We start from the raw sequence: 17,751 nt of genomic DNA, 5'->3' as shown, positions 1-17,751 counted from the left end.
CCAGAGGCTAAGGCAGGAAAATCAATGCAAGTTTGAGACCAGCCTGGGCTACAGAGTGAGCCCAAGGTCAGGCTGAACTACATGGTAAGACCCTATCTCAAAAAGAGCAAAAAAAAAAACTGAAGTCAAGAGTTTATCCTTCTGAGCTTCCTCAGTAGTCACATCCTGCAGGTCCTGGGTTTGATGGTAACCTACACTGGAGTATTGCACTCAGTGACATGGACTACAGTCTCAACACAGAGCTTGGTAGTCTCAGTAGAAGACATTCCTGGAGATGTTACTGTTTTTGGATGGTGCTGTCAAGATGTTTATCATCATCCATACAGGAGACCACAGCATCTCATTTGCCAGCTACACCATCCAGTCCTGTCCCTACATCCCCTAAGTACCAATGATTCTTCCTCTTATTCATTACATCTTTGGATTGTCACCTGAAACTATGCTAACTGCTCTACTGTGCAACCCCAAAGAGTGATTGTGTGTTCCAAACAAGTGTTGGCTTCCTGGTTAGTTGGGTTCTTGTGGGCCCTTTCTCCTATTATGTTCATGACCAGCCCACAATTCTGTGGCCATAACAGAACTGGCTACTTTTTTATGACAACTGGCTCTCTTTTGAGTACACCCACATGCAGCAGCTGATGGCTTCTGTCTTCTCTTCACTGGCCATAAGAAGCTCCATTTCACATGCTTGCATACTGGCCACTGTTCTCAGGGTACCCATGCTGTTGATCAAAGGAAAGCATTTTCCATTTGCACCGTACATTTCACAGCAGCACTGTCTATGATGGATCCATCTTTCTCTGTGTTTGTATTTAGAGGCCCAGTTCACGTTGCTCAATAAAGGTGCCTCTCTATCCTAAGTTGTGTTATCACATCTCTCCTGATCCCATTCATCATCAACCTGCTAAATGCAAAGTGAAGCATGAGGTGAGAGATGCCTTGAGGTGGCATGCTGTTTCCTATTGCTCGAAGGAAACCATGTGGATCACAAGTTAAATAAAATGTCCCTATTGAATTAAATATTAGTTGATTTAATAAATTTAAATAGAGATTAATATTGTGGGGAATTTTTTTAATGTGTTAGAAATTTAAAGGGCACCACCTTGAACTTTTTACCACATGAAAAAATAGTCTTTATACAAGGCCTCACCAAGATACAAGCACCCACTGTGAACCAGCACATGTGTGGGTTGCTACCAGTGTGGGGACAGCCAGACCCAAGCCTCCCCTTGTGAGTCAAGGAGGCTATACTATTCACAGACTACAGTTGGTAGAGAACAAGGCCTCACCCAGAAATAGGCACCCCTGAAAACCAGGACCATGCATGGGCTGCCACCAGCAGGGTGACCGTCAGAACCCAAACCCTTCCAGCACGTGGACTGGCAATTAAGAAGTACTAGTCCCTCCTGCCACCATAAGCTGATCTGGAGAAACACAGGCTGGGATAATAGCTACTAAGTTGAAATGCACTTTGATGCTTGTGCTGTTTTAATGTTTCACTGACATGGCAGGCCTAAGGCCAGTGGTCCAAAGATCTGTCCAGTGGATAGCGTTATGCAGTATGGCATCTAGGGGGGATCTCCTTTTGAGGATGTTAGCCATTGTTGATTTCCTATTGTTGTGTTTTGAAATCCTATATCATTTTCATTGTTTTGTTGGGTTGAGTTTTGTTCTTTTTTGCTTCATTTGACTTTGTTACATGTTATAGCATAAGCAGCTATTTCAAAGATAGCAAGATGTATTATAGTAGAAATTTTGGATTTACTATTGGCTCATTTTGAAGAAAAGAAAGAATAGCCTTTATAAATATACAATATGTAATATGGGACTTAGCATTCATTGTTCTTCCCAAAGTCTTCCTCCTGTCTCTACCTCCACACAGGGAAGGCTGATACAACTGGAAAAAAATTGGAATTCTAGTTAGGACACATTTCCTCTGAAGTGAACTATCTGGTCCTAAGAGCATGCTTCATTGTGCAGCCTCCACGCAAGAGACATGTCCCCTTCTTTCTCACATGTGCTGAAGGACCCATTACTCTTCAGTCCCTCATTCCACACAGTACTCAGGCTATGACAGAGTATAGAGTCTGAATGCAAGCTGAGAGGTGGGGAAGGCCTTCTGAGACTTTCAGGCTGGAGTGGGAGTTATAAACAGGATCAACCAGGACCTCTGCACTGGTAAAACCCAGACTGGCTGTGATAATAAATGTTTCCTTGACCCTCATTTTTCATCTTTCTTTATGTTATTCTGGCAGGAATCACATAAAGCAGAATGCTAAGACTAGTGAAATGTTTAGATAAGCTTAATTATCAAATTAAAGCACACCTAACAGAGTCCAAGAATAGAGACAGTCATTTGGTCATTTCAAGAAATAATATCAAATGAGAAAAGAAGGAAAGATGGAAACAAAGTTTTTTGTAAATAAGAAGGGGGAGGGGGTTAAAAGGAGGATAAGGGAGTGATAAAAAGAAAAAATCAAGTTACATCATGTACGAGTACAAGTTCCCCATGACGAATGTGATCATTATGTATACCTAAAATGTATCAATAAACTTAATTTTTAAAAATAAAAACAGAGATTATGGGAAGATTCAAGATCAATAAGTAGCAAGGTAAAGAGCTTCTCTGAGAGAAAAATCTCAGGCACTAGAATTTAACACCTTGGAGAAGACCAAACAAAAGGAGAGGGATTCTCATGACCCAGAAAGAAACTAAGGAAAAAGAAAAAGAAAAAAATGAAAAGAAAAACATGGACGGAAGGCTGGACCAAGACAAGCTCTCAGGGAGGTTGGTCCCACAGTGATCTAGATGCCCTGGAGTCCACCAACTTGTGGTCACACTGAAGTCAGGGGTTGGTGAGCCCGAGGACCTCAACAGAAGGACACATCACAATGGAGAACAGAGCTTGCATGGAGAGCTGCACTGGATGCAGTGAGTGCTCAGAATTTGGCTCTCCCAAGGGAGGGGGTGACAGGCTGGGTGACATCTTGGAATCAGGCAGGACAGGCCTGAAACCGGAACCATAGTGGCTTCAGTTGGATGCTCCTGGCACGGAGCACATTGTTGGGAATGGCTTGGAATAGGTTCCACCTATGTGCAGCACCAAATAATCAGGCACAAAGTTGCCCCTGAAGTTGTCCTGAAACAGTTCTGTCCATGTGGAACACACTAACATGGTGGAGACCCCAGTAGTTGATTGACTCAGAGGGGAGAGGGGCCAGCCTGCACCACTCCACATGTACCTCAGTGATCAACAGTAAACTGGAGAGGGCAGCAATCCCTGGCCAGCACTCTTCAGAGTAATCATATCCAATACAGAAAGGGCCTGGGAGCTCCACTATACACTTGTATGGAGGAAACCAGAAACATGACAAGAGAAAAAAAACAAAAGTCTCCAACCACCAATCCAAACAATATGGGCCCAGGAGAGGTAAACACAAAAGAGATCGAGGGCAGCACACCTGCAGTATCAAAAGCAACATCAGCCGACAAAAACAAATAGTTTCATGACATTATAGAATTCAAAACAGAAATATTAATACAAGTAAAGCAAGATATAAGATTAGTCAAAGAAATGTTAAGCACCTCTCATGAAGACACAGATGGAAGAATGGAGAAGCACAGAAAAAGGAGGGAAACCTTCGATGAAGAATATTTTAAAAACTAGAATATATGAAACAGATTCAAAGAGATTACCAGGAAGTTAAAAAATCCATTGAAAGCTGAAAAAACTGCTTGAAAGAAACTAAAGATAGACTATCAAAACTTGAAGGCATCAATGGAACAGATTAAAAGATACAAACATAAGTACAAAGACACTCAGCCACCTGATATTTGACAAAGTTGCTAAACATGTTCATTGGAAGGAGGATAGCCTCTTTGATAAATGGTGTTGTAAAAATTGGTTCTCCACACACCAAAGACTGAAACTAGATCCATGCATATCTCCATGCACAAAACTAACATCCAAATGGATCAAAAATGTAAATATTAAAACAGAAATACTAAATCTACTAGAAGACAAGGTAGGTAGAAGTATTGGAGACATAAGAGTAGGCAGAGAATTCATGAACAAAACATAAACTGCACAGAGAAACACTTCAAAAAATCAATAACTGGGATTTCAAATTATTGAAAAGTTGCTGCACTTCCAAAGAAATTACCAACAGAGTGAAAATAAAATCCATAGACGGGGAAAGAATTTTAGTCAGCAATCCCTCAGACAAAGGACTTAGATCCAGAACATATAAAGAAGTGAAAAATATTAAGCCCCCCAAATTCAAAGACCCACTCCAAAAATGGACATCTGAGATAAACACACATATTTCAGATGAAGATATATAAGCAGCAAATAAACACATGAGGAAATGTTCACCATCACTGGTCACTCAAGAAATGCAAATTAAAGCAGCATTGAGATTTCATCTCACTCCAGAAAGAATGGCTGCCATCAAGAGTTCAGCTGATAACAAATGTTGGTGAGGCTGCAGGGAAAAAGAGCACTTTTTCACTGTTGGTAGGAGTGTAGACTGTTGCAGCCACCATGGAAATCATTATGGAGATTTCTCAGAAGAAAAGGATTGGAAGTTCCATTCAATCCAGCTATTCTCCCATGGAGTATTTTCCCAAAAGAACTAAGGAGGTCATGTCACAGTGATACACATTGTCTTGGTTACTTTTTACTCATCGCTGAGACAAAATACCTCATGCCCAATTTGGGAAAGGAAAGGTTTATTTCTTACAGTTTTTGGAGGTTTCAGTCCACACTCAGTTGGCTCCTAGGCAGGCGGGCATGGCTGGGCCACCATTTATGGTGGCTGCAAACAGCAAGGTGGAACCGGCAAGGAGCAAGACACACCTTCTTCATGGCATTACCTCACCTGGCTCCGCCCCTACATGGGTGTAGCACTGGCATCATCAATCCAAGCACTAGACAATGAACCAATCACAAATGCAAAATGCAAACTCATGAGGCCTGGGGGACACAGACATAAACCATGACATTCCACCCCTGGCCCCCAGGACTCATGTACATCTTTTATACAAAAGAAATTTAGTCCACCTCCAAGAGTTGTCAAAGTCCTAAGATTCAGCAGTTCTGAGCAATCCAAGTCCCAAGTCTACTCCAAGATCTATGGCAAACTGTTAAATGTAAGTCCCTGTACAAAAGAAACAAGGTTAAATATTTCTGAAATGCAAAGACACAAGATAAACATTACCATTCAAAAAGTTACAAACAGGGGAATATAAAGCATCAGAAATAAAGCAAGGCCAACATCCAGCAAGACAAACATTAAGTCCTAAAGTTTTATGCTCAGCATCTGAAGCAATCTGGTTGCAAGCTCCAAAAGGCTTGGGTGATTCCACCCACATGGCACTTCCAGGGATACCAGCTCAGGCAACTTCTCTCTTAAATCATCTCTGCTAGCTTTTTTGCAACTTTCCTTGGATCACCCACGTTTCTGGCTTTTCCAGACTTCTGGGGTCTCCACTGCACCTCTGGCTTTACACTTACATCTTCACAAATAGCCCTCTCAGGGGCACACTGCTTGGCATCCCCAGGCCCTTTGCAATCGAGGTGGAAGCCGTCTAACCCTCAGAATTCATGCATTTTCCTTGCACCTAAAATCAGCAACTTGTGGATGCCACCAAGGTTTGCTGCTACCTGAAGCAGTAGCCAAGCTTTTTTTTCTCTTGGATGTAGTGGCCAATTGCCTGATTGTGATGAAAACTGTTATAACTTGGGCCCCAGTACAAATTTCAAGGAAGCAAGAGACTGAAAATTTAGGTAGCAAACGCTTTATTTCCAGGCCTGGTGACAAGTCTCTGGGAGCCAATTTGGAGACTGTATCCCAGAGACTGAAGGGAGGACTTTAAAAAGAGGCTGGATGAAAAGCAGGGGGGGGGGGGGCAAAGAAACCTGCAGAGCCATCAAACTTGTTGACCCAAGTTTGGAAAATGTATTTCTGTCCACTTAGCTCTGACAATCTTGGGAGTTCCTGGTGTTTCTCAAATTACTCTCATCCTACAGACTGACATTATCTCAGAGTGACACATCTGCAGCAATATTTGGAGAAGAAAGTGGGGAGTTAATTATCCCAGGACAGCTCGTTTTCGCTAGTGGGTGCGAAGGGGTCAAGAGTTACAAGAAGCTGAAACTTAAGTTTTACAAAGATCTGATATCTAACTCATTTGATACATACAGAACAAAAGGAAAGCACCGATTGGGGTTTGGGCCATAGTATTTCCCGGTAATTTCTTTGAAGCTAAACAGTTCTTAAAATTGGGGCAGGCTCATTTTATGACAGATCATCACTGGGTTGGGAAGAGGTCACCAGAAACCCAAATTCTTTATGGCCTAGATAGATAGGTGAGGGGAGAGGGAGGCAATAAGGCACCATACAGAACAGAAAATAGTGGTTATGTGTCAAGGCCAGGTAAAGGGTTACTCATATGCAAATCTCTCTGCACACAAGCAAGTTATTTCAAACAAATGCAAATTAGTGGGCCATCCTAGTTTTCTTCAGCTCTTTAGTGGAGAATAGAGGCACCTAACAGTGATTAACAACCCTTGTTAGCTTGTTTTAGAACAACTTCTGTAGTTTGTAGAGGGCAACAATGGTTAACATATCAATTAGGTGAGATTCTAGCAAATCTTTACATATCAATTAGGTCACCTAACATATCAGTTAGGGAAAAAGGATTTAAAAATAACACATTTAGTAAGCCACGTTGCAGGTTTGCTATAATACACAAAATAATGAAGCTATCTTCTTAGAGTACAACAAAAACCTTCTCTGTGTTGCCACCATTCTGGAACCTCATGTGGCCTCTGTTGCCACTGTGGAACATCATGTGGCCTTTGTTGCCATTCTGGAACATGGCACTCTGCAGCCTTCTCCCATAAACAAATTCTTTCATCTTTTTGTGGTGAGGCTGCACAGGGTGCAGACCCACTTCCTGGGATGCCCCGGGGCCATCTTTTCTATCTCTGTTTCTCCTCAGGAATCAAAATCTCAACTCTGCCTTTATAATCCACAGCTTTCCTGGAATTTTCCTTCTGGTCAAACTCACAGTATTGCAAATTATCCTGCTGGGCTATTATCTCTTGAATTGCATATAGCTGGCTGAAAGCCCCCAACAATAGCCATGCCACAGCCTCAATGTTTGTTTGCTTTTTAATTTCTTTTTCAAGATTAATCAGTCCATTGCCCTTTGTGTCAGTCTCAGGCAAAGTCTCTGGCCAGCAGAAAAATGCAGACAAACTTTTTGCCAAGTCATAACACACATCATGTAGAGTCCAACGACCAATGCAGTCCTTCCCAGCAGAAATCTCCAAAGCCTGGTCTTTACATTCAGGCTTTCTATCAGTCTCTGGTCCCTTGAGCTCTGACCAGAATCACTTCTAGAGAACAGCCTAAACTGCTCCAGCACTATGCATCCAGGTGACATGTCTGAACCTTTCCAAACTCTGCCCACAAGCCATTTCCAAAGCCTCTTGAAAATCATGGCCAGGTATAGTCACAGCAAATGGCCCCACTCCTCAGTACCAAATTCTGTCTTGGTTACTTTTTACTCGTCACTGAGACAAAATACCTGATGCCTAAGTTGGGAAAGGGAAGGTTTATTTCTTACAGTTTTTGGAGGTTTCAGTCCACACTCAGTTGGCTCCCAGGCAGACGGGCATGGCTGGGCCACCATTCATGGCGGCTGCAAACAGCAAGGTGGAACCGGCAAAGAGCAAAACACACCTTCTTCCTGCCATTACATCACATCCTGGCTCCACCCCTATATGGGTGTAGCACTGGCATCATCAATCCAAGAACTAGACAATGAACCAGTTACAAATGCACAATGCAAACTAATGAGGCCTGGGGGACACAGACATAAACCATGACACACATGCACCCATGTTCATTGCTAAATCTTTGAAAAAACCAAAATTCCCATCAACCCCAGAGTGGATGAAAATGATGTGGCATTTTTCTACAATGGAATATTACTCAGCTATATAAAAGATGATCTTGAGGCCTTCATAGGCAAATGGAGGCAACTTGATACTATCTTCATAAGTGAAATAAATAAGAATCATATTTATAAATATTACTTGTGTCTCTATTGTAAAATGTAATAAGAAATGTGGGAGTAATAAAACCCAAAATGTGTAACTGCCATTATGAAAAAGAGAGGGAAGAAAAAGTGCTCTAAAGGATATAACTGAATGTATGTTTAACTGTGTAAGATAGATGACCATATTACTAAGTTTTTGTTGGGTCATTGAGCAGAACTGTTTGCAGTCTCACTGTCTGAATGTCCAGTTTGTGTGCTTTAATTTTGTAACTTGAACAACTATTTCTAAGCTGACAATATGTAATTTGTCAACTAGTAATTTCTTCATGTTAACTTTTCTTGAAATTCTGTATTATTACTACCTTTTGTTTTGCTTTTTTTCACTTTAAATAATTTTTTTAAAAAACTTGAAGTCAGGTTTGTAATATGTGATCACAATAGATCTCTTAAAAATAACATAGAACCAGGAAATAACAGTATAAAGGCTAGAAGATGACACGAGGATCTATAACTTAAGAATAAAAAATGTGAGTAAAGAAGCAGGAGTAAACACAAATGATATACAAAGGCTATTCACGGAAATAATCAAGCATAGGAAAAGGAAATGATACTCAGATATATGAGCCATACAGAACTCCAGCCACCTACAACCAAAACAGATCTACACCAAGACATATAATAATCAAGATCCCAGAAATTCGTCACAAGAACAGAATATTAAAAGCTGTCAGAGAAAAGAAACAGATCACCTGTAAAGGAAAACCCATCAGAATCATGACAGACTTCTAACACAAACCATCAAATCAAGAAAAGCTTGGAGCAAAGTCTTCCAAGCCCTGAAAGAAAATAACCTCCAACCCAGATTGAGGCTGCCAAAATATCTCTCAAAATTAACAGAGAAACAAGATGCTTCCATGACATAGAGGAACTGGAGGAGTTCGTGACCACCAATTCAACCCTACAAAAAATACTGAAAGACATTCTAAGGAGAGAGAAAAAAAAACAGGGTTTCAGAAACAATGGCAGAGAGACCTCACTGAATGGAGTTGATGGTGAAATGAAGTAGAAAAGAAGAAAATGGCAGAAAAATAGCATGGCAGAGATGAGGCAAAGAAGTTTGACTATTATCTCTCACATAGATGGTCTTGATACACTGAAAAAAAGAAACACAGGCAGAGAAGATCAGGAGATAGGGTCCATCGAGATGCTCTGTATAGGAAATATAATCAACCAGAAAAAGGGTGTATGGACTGAAAGTCAAAGATGAGAAAATAATACTTACTCTATGTGACAGGAAATCAGAGAGAAATAGAGTTAGCTTGTCTGTAGCTGCAGATAGGTTGGAAATACATGACACTTTTGTGCAGTGGAGAACTACTTAGCTATAAGGAAAAAAAAACCTTGTGGCTATTTTAGATAAAGGAATACAACTTAAGATCAAGATCAGGGGTAAAAAGAGTCAGAATCATATAGGTAAATAGCGGGTTGCCTCCCTAATCTAAAAACTAAAGGAGTTAGTGGGATACAAAGTGTACAATGCCCCCTTTGAAAGTAAAAGGGGAGAAATTACCTAAAAAAGGAAGGCATGGGACATTTTTAATAGTGTAACATAATTTAAAACTCACATTGTTCTCATCACTCTGTTTAGTTTGGTTATATTCTGTTCCAGTCTGCCTTCTTGTACTAGATTTTAGGGTATAGACAGCTATCCCAAAAATAGCAGGATATATTATGATAACCATCCTTAGATTATTATTAACTTAATCTGAAGCCCTGTATTGCTTACACTGTCTTATTATGACTGATCTTATTTGAATCGGGTTTGTTAGATCATGGTAGAATTAAGATGTTAGGAAAGAATAGAGAGAAAGGACCTTGGCCATTTTTCCATCCTTCTTAAACTAAATCAAAGCAACTCGAGGTAGTTATGAATTTTCTAATACCATTCTGTATTTAAGAACCAGAGAGTGAAATTTCATTAAAACAGTCAGTTATGGCTCTGCTAGCCTAAAGGACAACTGAATTTAAAACACTGAGATTTTGAACAAAATGTAGGAAAAAAAAAAACCATTCACACCTACCATCTTCTGAATGTCAGTCCTATCAGGCAAATCCCCCTTTCGTTCTCCAACCCATCTTCCCAATTCCACATTCTTCATATGTTCAGTTCTCCATGATTCAATTCCTTGTATTCTGATACCTAATTTATTTTTTCACCACCACATTTGGTTTAGCCCAATTTAAAATGCCAAGTCTATCCATGATGTAAGTCTGACTGACATAAATTCTCAAAGAGATATCAGATGTTTTGGATAAGCCTTCTGGAACTTGAACTTCAAAGTTACATAGACCTTGGTGGTCTTAAGTTACTAAATGCCTCTAATTTGTAAATGATCCATCTTTTGAAATGCAGATAACTATTCCATTACAGTAGTAAATGTAAATTTCTTGATACAGTACTTGACAGATAATAAGTTCTTACCAAATAATATGCAAGTCCTGATGATGATGTCAATGATAATAATGATTACAATGATGATGATGGTGATGATGATGTGATGGCAATGGTGATAACCATGATAATGATGGCAGAAAAAAATGCCATTAAGAAACTATCAGAAAGAAACTTGCCCAGAATAATTTTGTTTTTCTTTGACAAACATTCAGCTAGTCTAAAAGAGCACTCAGGGCCCTACAGTTATTTTAACCTCCTCATCTCCCATCTCTAAAAGATTTTAAAATATTTTGACCTCTACAAATATACTCTGTGTCCAAGAAGTGACACCAGAAAAGAGACAAGCACCTAGGTGCTACAGTAGCTGGAACTTTTTTAGGAGGCCAATATCACACTGATTTAGGAAAGTCCTCTCTGAGGCAGATAGTACTTCTTTTCTAAACTTGATGCTTTTCCTCTAGAAGACACTGGGGAGTCATTTTGAATAGTCCTCTCATCTTCTAGACTGACCCAAATCACAGGTTGCCAGAAATTGACTATGTCTCAAAACAATAAAGAAGCAATGAACAAGGAATTGTATCTACTAAGTTGGCCTTCTCATGCATACTGGAATGGTGAAGCACTCCATAGATTCTCTGCTAACCTGGCATCAGTGCTTTGGGAGACCAATTAAATCCTTCTGCCTCTTCCACAACTTCTTCATGGCCATGATCACTTCTTTGTTTCTCAGGGTATAAATGGCAGGATTCAGCACTGGAGTGATCATTGTGTACAGCACAGAGACTACCTTCTCCATAGGAAATGTCCAAAAAGGCCTTGCATAAATGTAGATGCAAGGCACAAAGATTAAGGTCACCACAGCAATGTGAGAGGCACAAGTGGACAAAGCCTTGCTGCAACCTTCCTGTGAGTTGCTTCAGAGCGTCACTAGCAGTGCAGTGTAGGATCCCAGCAACACCAGAAAACACATCAGCGTGACCAGGCCATTGTTCAACACCATCAGAACCTCTAAGATGAAAGTATCAGTGCACACCAATCTGATGAGCTGGGGCACATCACAGTAAAAGTTGTCCAGCTTGTTAGGCCCACAGAAGGGCAGCTAGATAGTCAGTGCAACCTATACAATGGAGTGAAGGAAGCTGCCCACCCAGGACACTACCATGAAGAGCCCACAGACTGTCTGATTCGTGATGAATGTGTAGCGCAGGGGCTGAAAAATGGCAACATGTCGATTATAGGCCATGACCGTCAGCAGGAAGATCTTGATGCCTCCAATGAAGTGAAAGAAGAAAAGCTGAGTCAGGCAGGTGCCAAAGGAAATGGTGCAATTACCTGAGAGCAATTCAACTAGCATCCTAGGTGCAGTGACACAAGAGTGGGAACAAGTTCAAGAAAGAGAGATTGCCTAACAGAAAGTACATGGTTGTGTGCAGATGTGTATCAGAGGACACTATGACCACAGTGAGAAGGTTTCCAGTTATTGTTATGAGACACACAGCTGAGAAGACAATGAAGAAGAGCAAGAGAAGCTCCCATACCTGAGAGAGTCCCAGTAGGACAAGTTCTGTCACCTGGGAATGATTTGCTGGCTTCATCAGCTACTAGGTAAGACCTACTAAATGAACCTGGCAAGAAATTGGAAATATTTAGCAAGTCTTTTGCAAAGCTATCAGAAATAATTTCTTCTCCCCATTCTGGGGATATTCATTTACTATACAAGAATGTTTTCAAATATTTCTACAAATGACTAAGCACGTGAATGTCATACACTGATGTGATAAACACTTGAGACATGAAAGTCAGGATAGAAGAGCTATTTCAGATTTATGAAAATCAGACATAACCAGCTATCAAGAACTAACATATAAAGAAAATATTGGTAAGTTGAAAATGAATTTCAATTCTGCCACTAACTAGCTGCAATAATTCCCTGAAGTTCTCTAAGACTCATTTTCCTCATCTGTGATACAAAATTAAACATAATATCCCAGCATCTCCTGATTTTAATATTTTATCCAACATGTGGTTTTGATTTAGAAAACCTGATGAGCTTCCACACCTAACACTTAGATATATTTTCCATGGGATAAAACAATACACAGCAAGTTCCATAACACTCCTTGTCTTAGTTATTTTCTTTTTCACTGGGTCAAAATACCTGATACCCATAAATTAAAGGAGGAGAAGTTTATTTTGGCGCATACTTTGTCGAAGTTTTAGTCTTAAATAGATTGGCTCCAAGGCAGGACAGCATGGCACCAGTCTCTCATAAAGGAGATGCTGCTCTATGGCAGGGCCATGGAGAAAGTGGAGTGTGTCTCAAAGGAGGAACCAGGAAGGAAGATAAATCCTGAGGATCACCCCTCAAGGGATCCACCTCTTCTGACCAGACCCCACCTACTGAAAGCAAATCAGCTATGAGCCCCTGTAATCCAATCCCAAAAACTCCACTATAAGCATATGAGGCTCTTGAGGGAGATTTAGTTATAAGACATAACTTTCTATACATGGACCCCAAAGACTCATGAGCATCTCTGTAAGTAAAATAAACTTAGTCTATCTCACAGAGTTGTCAAAATCCTAACAGTTCCCAGCATCACTTCAGACTCACATGTGTAAACATCATATTGTCTCGCTGGTGTAAGAAACTGAAAGAGTAAATAAGATTCAAAAGGTACAATAGATATTATGAAAAGGATAGAACAACTGGGATGCGGAAAAAGAGAAAAGAAGGAAGGAGGAAATAAACATATACACACACACAATAGCTAAGATAATTGTACTAACTTCATTAGTTCATGGAAAGAAACTGTAAGTGATTATACTGTTTGACCTGTTATGCATGCCTATATCTTGTAATGCAAGCAACTGTTTCAAAGATAACAATATGCAATACAGTGACCATTGTTAATTTCCTATCATCTTGTTTTGAAATGCTATACCACACACCCACACTTCACATACACTTATACAGTAAACACAGTATAAATACATTCTGTTTTATCAATATGGAGATCTATCTATGTATCTACTAAACTGATTGTGAGAAGGAATGATTCATATCTAGCATTTCTTATTGTTATAATTTTCTTCTATTTGCTGAAGGAAAAAGCTGGAAAAATGATCAAGGTGCCTTATCTAATCTAGCTGAGAAACAGATGTCAGCCTCATGTGACCAGATGTGACAGTTTGATAAGCAGATGTGAAAGTCTGATAAGGAGTAATTGAACCAAAGAAAACATATATGATGCTGACTATGTGGCAGAAATAATTATGCAGTAACTATACTGGAAAATCCTTGTAGCCTGACACAATGTACATATTAAATAGACCTTTATAGTTATTAATTCTCTGATGCATTTTATTTACATGTTTATTTGTATGGTTTGTTTAAACACAGTAGATAATGTCATTCTTGTATCAAACATTTTGTGAGTTCAACAATCAAAATTGGAAAAAGAAATAAATTGTTCAATGTTTTGCTTAACAAATATATGTGGAAGGCATACTTCTGTTCATTGGCCTTGTAACAATAAACAGCGGATACCTTATCCACAAAGGGCTTAGAATATAAGAGGTCAAAGTATTTAGTAAACAAATAAGTAAACAATACAATATCCATTAAATTGCTGAGAAAAGACAAACTATAATCAAGCATTGCTTAACTATGAAACGTCATGAAATACGTACTCATAGGTGATCTCTTCATCGTGCGAGCGTTGCAAAATACACACACGCACACTAAGATGATGCAGGTCAGTCATTCTATGTGGCCTCCTGATGTAAACTAGAGATATATGTATGAAATTACTCAGCATAGCAGTGTATTGTTATACAGTAAGTTTACAAATGGAAGGACTGCACTCTAAGACAATAAGGTTATGGTATAACAAATTCATAAACCAAAACATAATTGTTTATGATCATACCAATTATAATGAACCTGATATAACTGTATGTGGTACACTGGCATCTAGCAGGTTTGTTTATGTGATTATGGTTACAAACAAGTTACCTCAGGTATGCATATCAATGAGCATGACACCACTGGGAAATACAAATTTTTCAGCTCCATGGTATCTATGGTGCCATCTTCATAGTCGTGGTCTGGTAAGTCCTTGAAGGAGATGCCTCTGGGTATGCAGTACATGACTGAGTAGTGTGGAACAGAACAAATAGAAGCTACTTCAAATTTGGTAGCTGTACAGAAAAATCTGTCTTTGTCATTTAGTATGCCTAAATATTCCCCAGTATTGATTCTCAGCTTCTTTTTCATCCAAAGATGAGCCAAGTCTATGATTATTCAGAACAAACATACTTTTTCTAGCCTCCCCGGAAGTTGAATGAGTTTTGTCCTACCAGAAATGAAAAACGAAGCACGATAAAGGAAGAAGCAGAAATTGGAAAAGAGAAATGGCAGAGCTGATAGATCTATAGGTGATACAGGTTTATAGATAATAAAGGGAAGATGAGATCACTTACCCAAACATGGGTGGACCAGGAGAGATTCATAAGCTTTGGGGAAGCTAATTCTTTAAAGATTGCCTTGACTGCTACTGTAACTCCAAAACCCTCCCAGCATTCAGCATTTAATTGCACTCTGCTTAGAAGGGTCCTGTTCCCGGAGTCTCTGGATATCATGGATGAGGTTCCCAAGGGGTCACTAGAGCACTTAAAATCTCCCAAAGGCATGATATAACAGCACTTTCTCTGCCCTCGAGTCAAGCCTATGTGACAGGGCAACCAACAGACACAGAGCACCCTTGCCCTTTGTGATTGATCATGAGAAAGAAGGGGGTCTGCAGCCAGAGAACCAAGTCCAATTCAGTGACACTAAGGAAAGAAAAGACATTTAGAATGGAGATCTCCAGAATTCCCTAGAAGAAACTGAAGGGGAAAAGGAAAAGAAATAACTCTTCTCCTCAGACCAGTCAGTCCGCTTTGACCATGTAAACACTCTGAACTGCTCCCTCATCTTTCTCAGGTTTTACTTTTGACCTTTGGAGATCTAGAGAGAAAGCACTGGGCAGAAACATCCACTCAGGAATCTCTTCCTGTTGGATGTGATGTCCAGGGTTCTTTTTCCCATTCACTGGCTCACAGTGTACAAGTGTACATCAATAAAAATTCAGCATCTGTTGGATTTCAAGCACCGTGCAGTGGCTTTGGAAGAAAACTTAGTGGGATTTATTTCTTGACATGGAAAAATAAAAACCTGTATGAGGTAAACATACATAAATTCTCCTAGATTTCTGAAGGATATTCAATAGCTCCTTTTCAATAGCTCCCTTTTTTGCTTTTCTTAAAATATAGCATTTCCTAAGATTTTTTTTCACCAGTCCTGTGTAATCCTGGCTTTACCCTGTCCCTCCAACTGACCGCATTTGTACTTAAGCAAATTGATTATCGTCCCCATATGAGGAAAACTCTTAAATTTCTTAGCATGGGAATCCCCATAATAATTATAACAATAAAACGAACCATTAGATAGCAGATTATTATATATCAAAATTTTCAGAAACATCATTTAATATTTATAATAATTTTGTGAGATGAATGCTTTCTCAGTCAAAAACAAACAGTTAGTGGATACACTGTATACCAAACACAATTGCGTCACATTTCACAGAATTACAGAGCATAATTATAACACAGATTTCTGGAAAACAAATGAGGAATGAACATATAAAAAAACTGTTCAGTACTGTGGCCAGATGTGTTCTATTTTTACCCACCTTGTGAATAAAATTCTGTTTAACTCTCACTAGTGATCTAATTAGAATGATAAATTTTATAGGCGTTGTTAAGGAAGAGCCTACTGAAACAGGAATGCTTTCTGCTTCTTTTCAGTGCAAAGCTAAGGCTTGGGGAAACTGTGTCTCAGAAACTACTGTCCCAGTCAGACCACCAAAAGTCAGAACTCCATCTTGGGGTTTAGACATCTAGGTCAGGTTCTACTGACTATACCACCGCCTCTTTCCTAGACAAATGTCTGAATTTCAGCTCCATGTTCTAGAAAAGCTACAGCCACTTGTATTGTGTATGCACACTGAACTGCTGTTTGAATTATCATTTATGATCCCATGTGTCTTTGACGTCCATAACCCTATCTGGTGGTGGATCTAGGAATGGTAAGATTGAATGTCTAATATGTTTTTCAGCACTTGAGATTATAAAGACAAGAATAGTTTTTGAAGAGTGGAAAATAAAATGTCAATCTGAAATAGTATTACTTTCATATCTCTCATAAGTTTTACTTGCTTTGAATTGTAATGCTCCAGAAAATCATTCTATACTGCTGTAGAGTCAGAAAAGGTGGCACAAGCTTCACCATTTTTATCACTGATATTGTATAGTAGCATAGCTCATATTTTACCATGTTCTCAATGGTTTGGGAAGACACAAATGTGGGCTGGGTTGTAGTATATATTAAAGCATGGTTCCTAATCTTCTTTAGCACAGGTTATTTTTGCATCTCAAAAAGATTCCACAATCTGCATGGAAGCCAAAAGTATTTTCTAAACACTGCCTCGAATTTCAAGGTGTTTTGTTGTGGTTATACGTACTAAAACTGAACCATTGTGAGAGCATTTTGCCCTTGGCTATGAAAGGGGTAAATAACCATTGTGGAGCACCTGAAAAATATCGGGAAATATGTTAGATATTTCATTCAACTTTTTACTGTTGAGTCCACCAGGCCCCAGTCAAGTGAAATGCTATACCTGTTTCACAGAGATGTAAACCAAAGTCACCAAACTAAGGTAGAGCCTAGATTTTAAAATATCCTTTCATACCTTAAAAGTCTTTCTTTTCTTATCACATTTCTCACAATGTTTCCTCTCTTCCACACAAATTACAATAGAATTTTTTATGTTATCCAAGCTTATAGCACAAATATAAATATATTTATCCTTCATACCAATTCCAGGATGGAAATATTATCTGGGTTCACTAACAACAAGTATTTAGTGAAAGTACATGATATTCCAAACGATTACAGAATGATCTTACATTTTTAATGCTAATTCCCCACTTGTTTAATTATGATTTCCAATAAACAGCCACTTCTCTTTGTATTTGTCTCTATGTTCACATATTTTAAATTTACTTGTTGCATCCCAAATTTTCCTATACCATACCTTGCAAAGCCCTTTTCTGTCCAGAGTCTAACTAAAAATACTCAGAAGCCTCTGCAATTCCCCTGAAGAGACAGGCACTCCAGATC

General features: G+C 39.3%; 1 pseudogene; it reads right to left on the bottom strand.

Annotated features, from left to right (window-relative positions):
* Positions 1-11,175: 11,175 nt before the first annotated feature.
* LOC100714774 (olfactory receptor 4D5-like) lies at positions 11,176-12,121 on the bottom strand (annotated as a pseudogene).
* Between the last annotated feature and the right edge of the window lie 5,630 nt (positions 12,122-17,751).

This window comes from Cavia porcellus, unplaced genomic scaffold (assembly GCF_034190915.1).
Source record: "Cavia porcellus strain 051 isolate PalLab524CR breed Dunkin Hartley unplaced genomic scaffold, mCavPor4.1 scaffold_9, whole genome shotgun sequence".
NCBI classification, from domain to species: Eukaryota; Metazoa; Chordata; class Mammalia; order Rodentia; family Caviidae; genus Cavia; species Cavia porcellus.
The sequence above is the reverse complement of the archived record's forward strand: the minus strand, read 5'-3'. Positions and strand labels throughout refer to the sequence as shown.